We start from the raw sequence: 8,649 nt of genomic DNA, 5'->3' as shown, positions 1-8,649 counted from the left end.
AGAGTAGTTTGAATCACAGCAGTACAAGTAAAAAAACAGCAAAGTGTTTCTCTCAGAGAACCCACGACCAGGGTTATTTTTGTATAATAATAAAAAAAAAAAAACATAAAAATTGTGACTTAAAATAAAATAAACAATAACTGAAATAAAAATGTTTATATATAGGCTATATATATAAAAAAACTCAAACTTATTTTATTTCAGCTAGTTGACATGGCAATATTTCTCATTTACATTTTAACTTGATGTAATAAAATAACTAAATATTTAAGATTTTAAAAATAATTAAACTGAAATAAAAAACTATATAGACATGAAAAATAATAAAAATGACAAAAACACAACACAATTACTAAAAAGTTAAGTAAAATCAAATGAAAAATATAAAAATTAACTTTTAAAATAGTAATAAACCAAAAATAATAGTATCTAAATGATACCAAAATAACACTGCCCACAACCAGACTTATTTTAAATAGTAATAAAAATATATATATATATATATATATTTCAGTGAACTCACTTAAATACTAATAATATCAAATGATTAATTTTCCCCCTTTTTGTTGTTGTTGTTTTTTATTTTCTGATTCACTTATACATCATATGATATGAAGGTTGAATGTTGACTTTAAAGTGCACAAGCTGTTTTAAAAAAACAACAACAACATGTAGGCTAGCTGGTCTTTGCAAACCAGCTTGCCAAAGATGGTATACAGGGTTCAAATGTATCGTTAGCGGTTAGCATTTCATTTCACCTTAATGGCATTGCCCTGTTGACACATGAATCCCAGGTAAATACTGTATGTGATTTAAATTCTGTCATTTTCGCTCGTTATTCACTCTTTAGCATGGGTGTAATTACAGCATCTACCAGTAAACTATACCATCCTAACTAGCTAACTACAGTAACTAACTATTCCCTTGGTAAATTGAGATGATCAACCTGCTTATAATTTTAAATAGGCAATTTGGATCACCTAGACATGATACATAACCTCTTTCCACCCAAAAGATTGGCCTTTCAAAGTGAGTAGCAATCTTTAATCTATGGTTGTTTGCTTTATAGTCACTCATTCATTTCCACTATGACATGAAATGTTTTGTTTGGATCAGTTCTTTTCATTCCAAGCCCTCATATCCGTCAGTGCTCAGTGCTAGTCAGGGTTTTAGTGAGGAAGGACTTTGTTTGTGCTGTCACGCAGTTATTCGCTATGACAGATGGTCTCTTGGCTGGATACGCTTCTCAGAGAGCGCCAGTCTTCGCTGAGCTCTTCCACTCAGTGTTGTACGCCTGACAGCGCCTGAGGGAATCAGGACACACCAGTTATGACAGGGATAGAGGAAGAGTCCAGACATTTCACACCCTGCAAAGAGACGCCCCGTTCAGCCAGTCCCAGCTGAACATGGCTCAGCTACAAAGGGACATTGGGCTTTTTTAAAGATCAAGACAAGTCTGAAAGTCTGTGCGGTGTAGATTAGAGTGACATTGTCCGGTTCCCTAACTACCACCATGACCGCGCTCAGACTTTGGTCATTTTGAAGTGGAAATTAGACATCCCCTTTGTAGCAGGAGACTTTTACATAGACTTGTAGATCTTTTACTTTAAAAAAAAAAAACTCACAGGCTAATGGCTACATGTCCTCCAGCGTGGCTATACTCTATTTTAACTCTTTAAAAAATATATATGTTGGACAAAAAGGAAGAACTCAGGAGGAACTTTCGCATTCTTTTTGAAGCTTGAAAGCTTCAGTTGTCGTTCATTATAATTGCAGACCTGTTGTGTTTTATAAGAAAAAAAGTCATACAGGTCAGTTAGCAATGGCAAAATTTCCTTTTTGTTTTGCACTGAAGTACAGCCCTTTTATCAGTCACAGTACTTACTGTAGAGATATATGAGAGTATGTGTATCGTGCAGCATGTTTGTGATTTGATGGTTGATGGAGTCTCTTCCAGTAAGGTCACTTTATATTCACATCACACAGTACAGCTTGATTAATGGAGAGGCTGAGGAATGGATTCTTTAATTTGATTAATTAGGCTGAAGACCTTGTCTGCAAAGGTCTGATGAGAATTGAATATAAGCATTCTGAAGGGTCTGGAAACCAGCATTGAGGGATCGTTATATATGGAATAAATGAACATTATGTGTCAATCAGGTAATTCAATGAATGAAGGAGAGGCTAATGGGTTTGATTACAAGCAACCCCATTAAAACTTTTGTCCCAGTTTAGCCCCATGTGCATGAAGAGATTAGTGACTGGGACACAACTAATGGAGTATCATTATCCTGATAAAGAGAGCCTAATATCATGTGGTGCCAGTGATGCCACAATTATCATCATTAACACTGGGGCAGGGGACCAATGCTTGTACTGCCAGAGAGCAGGTGAAGAGGAGAAGAGCTCTTTTGTGAAGGTGTTTGTTTTCTATTTCTCAATTCGCTATAAGAGCGTCCGCATTGCCCGGATCTGAACGGGGGCAAAGGGGCAAGAACAAGACCTTTTGGGAGCTGGTCTGGCCGTGGCGGGACTCTGGCTTCCCTTCTTCACACCTGATGTATCGGGAATGATTTGGTTGTGACTCAGGGTCCAACGTAAATTTTTTAGGTGGGGACCCTGATGCTTACGGGAATGGGTAGCGCTTGGCACTCCAGGGGTGCTTTCTGACCTCAGGCTCTGCTCTGCCAGACGTTGACGCAGGCTTGACAGGCTGCTGAGTCGACAAGGACCTCTGGCGGCTTAAAGCAGTGGAACCGCCTCGCTTCGACAAGAAGTGGCGCTTAGCTTGCGATCACTCTGGGCTGCCATAGAGCATTTGGCGACTCGTCCACTGCAGAGCCAAACAGGCCCGTGGGAGAAACTGAGGAGTCGAGGAGACCTGTTTTGTCCATGTCCTAGATCTCCGTTAAATTTAACCAAAAGTGGCGCTCGAGAACCACCAAAATGGCTATCGCATGGCTGATCGCCTGGGCCGTTATCTTAGAACCGCACAGGGCGGGGTCGGTTGCACTGAGCAGCTCCTTGAAAACAGCAGTGTCTGGGCCAGACTCATCTATAGCACGGAAGAGTTTGGCTTGAAACACTTGAAGGACTGCCATTGAGTGGAGAGCAGAACTTGCTTTACCAGCCACAGAGTTGGCTCTGGCTGCTAAGGCCTTGTACAGCTTAAAGGGGTGATCAGCCTTGGCCTTGGGAGGGCAGAGATTCACTGCGATGGCCTCCTCCAGGGGGGAAACTTCCCGTGGCCTTATTGCTTGGCGCTGTCAACAGTGGTGAGAACGGGCAAAGCATAAGAATGGACGGGGGCCAAGTGGGGGGTGCGCCATGCCTTGGTCAGTTCATCGTGAACTTCGGGGAAGAACAGAACAGTTCTCTGTGGCGCCCGCAGGTGCAGGCCGACCACTCCAAGCCGAGCTCTTCAGCCTTGGTCAGGTCACGAATAAGTTTGGCGGCCAGAGTTTGACCACTCCACTACATCAGGAGCTGGCAATGACATAATGTCATTAGAAAATTACTCCTCGAAATCCAGAGAAATAGACCAAACCACTTGCACCAGACAAGGGTGCTGGTCTCCTTGGGAGGAGTGGGGAAATCATTGCTGTGGGCAAAGTGATGCACACGGGATCTGGACTTGTATGAGCTCACTTACTCCCGTCAGCTTGGCCCTACGGCTCAGCCGCAGCTCCTGAGAGGAAGCGAGTGGCGGAGGACGACCATCGAGGTCGCTTTCTTAAAAGAAAGCTGCCCGCAAGCATAGCGAGGGCAGTCCGTCTCGATGAGAGCAGCTTCAGCGTAAGCACGGCCCAGAGAGGCAACACACTCACGGTGCTCATCCAAGGAGTGCAGAGGAGCCCAGCATGTGCCACATTCATGGCACAACATTTTGCAATAAACTCCTCAGAAATAAGCTCTTTTAGACGTGAAATTTGCTCAGTCACATTTGCCAGATGGTCGCAGGGGAAAAGCACCTTCAGCTGTCAGCGCCATCACTACACTGCTGGGGATTTTCCACAGCAAGCAGAAGGCTTCATATCTTTGACTTCTCTTTGTCTTCTTTGGAGTCAAGTAAGGAGATGATCTTCGTGCTTGAAGGAGAAAAATTTTCGTTAAAATAGTTCAAGTGACTACACTGGCTCAATCTTAAGTTTATCAAGCGATGAGAATACTTTTTAAAAGCAAAAACAAACAAAAAAAACGACTTTATTTCAACTATTAATTTCCTTCTCTGTGGGCCTCGAGTCAGTTAACGTAGTGTGATTGCGTAGAGCTACGTCACACGTAGGCTCACTATTGGCCGACGCTGGTCATGTGTGTGATGTCTGTGACGTATAACAACAGAAGCTTACGCTATTACACTAGTGAACTGACTCGAGGCCCACAGAGAAGGAAATGAGCCCCGAGGTAAAGCTTTGTGATTTAGACTCCAATTAAATTATCTCACTCACACTGACAGATGAACTAAGACCACCGCCTTGTGAGGTATTTTGAAGGAATGGGCCCACAATGTCAAAGTTCAGATACACCACGGCTAATGTGTTTGACGCTATGGACAGTGAGTCTTGTCTCTTAATTAATTTCCTCCATCTGACCCGCTACACTGTCTACACTTATAATTACAGACACTGCTGGGAATTTTATCCTTACAAGATGAAGCTTAAAGGGACAGTACACCCAAAAATCTAAATTTACTCTGCCGTTTTGAAACTTTTATTTCTTTCTTCAGTAGAACACAAAAGGAGTTATTAGTAGCTGTAAATATATAATAATATAAAAGTTTTTTGTTTTTTTTTAGCATTCTGCTGTGTTGTTCCCAGCTAATAAAACTATGTTCTAAAAGTGTTTTGCTAAAGGCCCAGGTACACTTAATTTTCATCCTGCATGCAAAGTTTAGAACAAAAACCAGAACAAATGGAGAACCAAAAACCAAAAGACCCAAACCAAAGAACCAAAAAAAAAAAACGATGGAGAATGAAATGCTGCTTTGTAAACGAAAATTGGACATTACGCTGACAGTTCACAGACTGTAGCAGAATGCAGATGTATACGAAGCCAAAGTATACTTTGTTCTTACGTTCCCATTTCTAGTGAGGCTATTTGTAAGCCACACTAAAGGCTTAGGACTACTAGGTAGTTTGTGACTACCTCTTCTTGAACCAGTTGTACCAGTTGTTCTTAAGGCAGAATGTAGCTAGTGGGTTGTAAAAAATGTTTAGATATATAAAGACGGTGCATTCATATTACTATGAATGTGAGAAAGTGCAACGTGCAATATGGCAGAATAAGTAAAGAAAAGCTCTTCTAAAGAAAAGAGCCAATCGGCGATTGGTAAAATCATCACGTCACTACAGGTGCCTTAAGAAGCTCTGGTTGTGTTCTGAGTTAGGACTGCAGGGGCATTGGCTGGTCCAGCCTGAAAAATGCAGTTTCTTTTCATGATTAGAGCATTTGGAAACAAAATTTATGCGACAGTTGTTGTCAGATTTCGGTTTCTAGTCAGTTTGTGAGTAAATGTAAGTTTTTGATCAAATTCTTCCACTTTTGATGCCATTTCTAGCAAGAAAATACTACTGTAGTAAATCAATATTTGCTTGGTTTTCACCAAAGCTCGCACTGTTTAGCTGTAGATCATTAAACCGATACGCTTCCTAAAAAGTCTGTCCGAAATCAGTTTTAACAGACACGCGCACGCAGCAGCCATTGTTAGTCCACAAGACTGTAAGTTCATATGAAGTGTGCCATTTGTGACAGGGCCGAGGTGTTTATCCCTCATTCTAATTTCTTTTGTCTTGCATAAATAACGGTTAAAAAAAATTCCCATTATAATATGACACAACTTAATCATGAATAACTTAATAGGGTTTTTTATAAATAAATAATGAATAAATACTGTTACAAAAACATCATAAATTACATTTATTTATTACGAGGGGATTATTTGACATGCACAACATGGACTGATTCACACAAAGACGCCCTTTTTAGGAAATGTTCTTGAAGAATTTTTATTCACGGTAGAAATCGCGTTCCGGGGGGATGTTGGGTGGGTTGGCAAGAGTTTGTGTCTAATGCGGTTACCCCCACGGTGCGTGCCCATCCACTACAGCACTGTCTAAAGGATTAGAGTCTGTCAATTAAACCAAGAGCTTATTGATGCAATTCAGTCAGTCTGCTGCGTTACTCCTGGTCAGAGGCTTCCGTAAATATTATACATACCCCCAGTTTCACAGACAATGCTTATACTCCAGCCATTTCACCCTGTGAAATTGAGCAATTGAGCCCAAGACTGGTTGCCCACTGAAGCTAAGCAGGGTTGAGCCTGGTCAGTACCTGGATGGGAGACCTCCTGGGAAAACCAGCTTGCTGCTGGAAGAGGTGTTAGTGAGGGTTCACCTGCGGTCTGTGTGGGTCCTAATGCCCCTGTAAGGTGATGGGGACACTATACTGTCAAAGAGCACCGTCCTTCGGATGAGACGTTGAACCGAGGTCCTGACTCTCTGTGGTCATTAAAAATCCCAGCATGTCCTTCGAAAAAAGAGTTTGGGTTTTAACCCGGCATCCTGACCAAATTTTCCCATTGGCCTCTGTCCATCATCATGGCCTCCTAATAATCCCCATATATACTGATTGTCTTCATCACACTGTTTCCTCATTATCCAGGTGGATTCTGCACATTGGTGGTGGTTGAGGAGATTCCCCCTTCCAATGTAAAGTGCTTTGAGTGCAGAGAAAAGCGGTATATATATGTCACAAATTAAATGTATTATTATTATTAGACTACAACTACTGTATGCATGTTTGAGCTGTTTTAACTGAAAGCAACTTGCACTGGCATATCTAAAAATATACCAGTGCCATTGTTTTGACTCAAGACGCACACCAGTAATGCACAATTATAAAAGCTACTTACATCGTCCTAATTAAACTAAGGCCTAATCCTGGCTTATTCTAAGCCCTGTCTGTGAAACCAGGCCATAGAGTTACTTTTCAACTAAGTTTAATGGTGCAACACAACACTTTAGAACACTGTTCCGTCATTAATGAAAAACTGCATAGAAATAAATGAGTAACGCAAAATTGACATTTTAACAAACAAGAAACACTGATTAACAAATTAGTTAAGTTATTAATTAATGACATTAGTTATTCATTAATGACAGAACAGTATTCTAAAGTGTTACCAAATATTTAGTAGGGCGCAAGTCATAATTAATTCCCCTTTACGTCAAAACTAGGCTAAGCTGTAACATACGCAAAGCTGGTGAAACTGTTATCATTACTGGAAGAATGTTTGCTCATAACTTTGAGAGAACACTGGTGGAATGTTACGTTCTCTAACGTTCCCTGTTTCTAGGTGGTTTCCTACTGGCACAAAAAGCTCATTCTGGTCATAAAATATGATACTCTGGTCTGTAATTTTAACAAGTCTATGAATATTTTTTACCAGTTTTATGTTCCACAAGGCAAAAATCATAAGTCTAATCACGTAGAAAAGTAATAACACACTTTTCCTCAATAAGCCACAGAAGATATCATTCATGTCTGTAGCACAAACAATCCAGTATGAGCCACACTGCAAAATGTAATACAGTTAGAGAATTGTTCGAATCATTAACCCTAATTATGGCAGTAATTATCCTATATGAGCCTTATATGCAAATATGAACTTTAGCAACCACCAGTAATAAATGGATCTTCTTTAAACACTGTAAAAAGCTTTTCTGTTATTTTGTTAATTTCTCTTTTTTTGTGACAATGGCTAATGCAGAAGTTTTGTTGTCCTAGCCATGGTTACTATGATAAATTTGTGCATACATTACAGGAAAAACAGTTACTTATTAATTGATATCATGCTGAGAGGAAGATGATTCGAAATGAAGCATCTGCCAGAAAGTTTTATTCATCATTTTATTAATAATGTACTTTTTTCCCCAGAAAAAAACTGCCTAATATAAAGCACATTATTTATTTTCCAGTCATTCTTTGGGGAATTGTACCACTAATTTAATTTAACTGTGTCTATTTAGGCTACTGCGCAGTCTGGGTGTGACCGAAACTGATTCTCACTCATTAGGGGGCTTTGGAGTGGTGTTAATGTTCTGCCGAGATGCATGATTGTTTCGATATTGGCATTGTGGCTCATAATCAGTGGCGGATTTAGCAAATTGGGGGCCCAAAGCGAAGGTACATTTAGGTTGGAGAGGAGAAAAAAAACCTTCCCCTTTAAACCCTGCATACATTTCTTTACTCCAAAATGAAGATGGAAAGCAGAGAACACACAAAGTGTAGTACTACACAAACTAACAGTCATGATGGAACCCAACAGAGAATACGGTTTCAGATAACACCTGTCTTTGCCAAAATGCCAGGAAAACCAGCACTGTTTATAATTTTTTTAACAGTCTATGGTTTAGACTCGTCTTGCTTCGTTGTGTACTTCCCAGTCCTCCTGTCATTGTGTTTATCTTTCGCCGTTTCGCACACCTGTACGGACTAGTCCATTTCAGTGAGAAAGTAAGGGGTGTTATGTGTAGGGACAGATAACCATGAACTGGACATTTTAACTACTACTTCAACATTTCAACGTATTTCTTAAGAATATTAATACCATTTACTATGCTTTTGAAGCGTTCACGATGATAAGAGGCT

Source organism: Siphateles boraxobius, unplaced genomic scaffold (genome assembly GCF_051911475.1).
Source record: "Siphateles boraxobius isolate OS27281-9 unplaced genomic scaffold, OSU_SipBor_1 65, whole genome shotgun sequence".
Lineage (NCBI taxonomy): Eukaryota > Metazoa > Chordata > Actinopteri > Cypriniformes > Leuciscidae > Siphateles > Siphateles boraxobius.
Note: the sequence above shows the minus strand (reverse complement) of the source record.